Consider the following 1356-nt stretch of genomic DNA (forward strand, 5'->3'; position numbering starts at 1 on the left):
GCGGGACTGGCGCCTGACCTCACCTCAGGGGTCACGCAAGGTCAAGATATCCACTTGAAGGGGGCTTAAGTTATCGGCAGGGGAGAACACGGCAGCCGGAGGTATGACCGGACTTCACGCAGGGGTGAATGGTGCCTGTGTTGGAGGGCTTTACCTGGTGCATTCCTCACATAGACATATGAGAACCTTGATTAACGCAGCAATTCAGTTGACACATACACGACCACATAGCTACGGTCTATCCAAGAAGGTTGAAATCATTTTTCAACCTCCTTGGTCAATCTAAGCAGAGGTTGATCGGGGAAAATCGTGACCTTTTTCTTATAATAGCTGACAAAAAAGACGGCATATAAGAAAAAGGTTACGATTTTAATAGATAGATTTTCCCTATTAACCTCTGCTTGGAGAGTACACAAGGCTGCCACGAGGCATTTGAAACTACGGTAAACATGCTTCCAACGATTGGTAGAAACTCGGTACACCACAAGGGCCACCTTTTCGCACCCTTTGGACAAAAGTAAACCCAACTTTGCCCTTGTCTTTCTTCTTTGCCCTCCGTTTGACACCCTGCCTAGAAAAACGCCCAGGTGACTAAGAGGGGCGTGGTAGCCTGTGTTCCGCCGACAACTGGTCCTCTGCTGGTTGACTCTCTGCAAGGAGCATATATATAATGCTATGCAAAAGAGAAGTCGTGCTTTAACAATGTAAAATACACTATGCCGCCTTATTTTCTATTATGTTAGATCAGTATACTCATGTAGATAGTTCGTAGTTGCTAGTAATACATGTTACTTGCCATACATTGTACCTGATACAATCGTTGTGCAATAAACTTGACTGACTGACAATTTATCAACCCCTAGTACCTCCTGCTTCAACTTTCTCTCACCGCGTGTGAAAGTTTGTTGAGTCATCTTAGAGTACATTACTCACAGTTTGTCAGAACTAGGTCAATACTTTCTACAGTCACCACGAAACTTTTTCTGATCAGCCAGCAGAAACCCGTCCGTCAGATGCCGTCTGTTTATTCTATGAAATCAAACTTGTTTGAAATGGGACTTTGTATTGAAATTTGTGTTGGAGTATTGAAAAGAAGGTTTATTAGCTTGTGCAGAAGCTTCTTTTCCGTGCCCCCTCCCCTATTGAATAGAGGTAAACGGGCCTTTCTGGCTTATGACACATTGTGATTTTGTCTTTCTATATCTGCTAAGGGAGAACCAAGGAGCTCCTTCAATTGGAGAACGTGCGGTTTTCCCACGTTCGCACCCCTTCCCATCATCACTGGCATGAGAATGTAGGTGATAAGAACACACAATTCAAATGCACATAGGAAAGCACGTGTGCCCTGGGGTACGG

The sequence above is a fragment of the Branchiostoma floridae genome, chromosome 4 (genome assembly GCF_000003815.2).
Source record: "Branchiostoma floridae strain S238N-H82 chromosome 4, Bfl_VNyyK, whole genome shotgun sequence".
NCBI lineage: Eukaryota > Metazoa > Chordata > Leptocardii > Amphioxiformes > Branchiostomatidae > Branchiostoma > Branchiostoma floridae.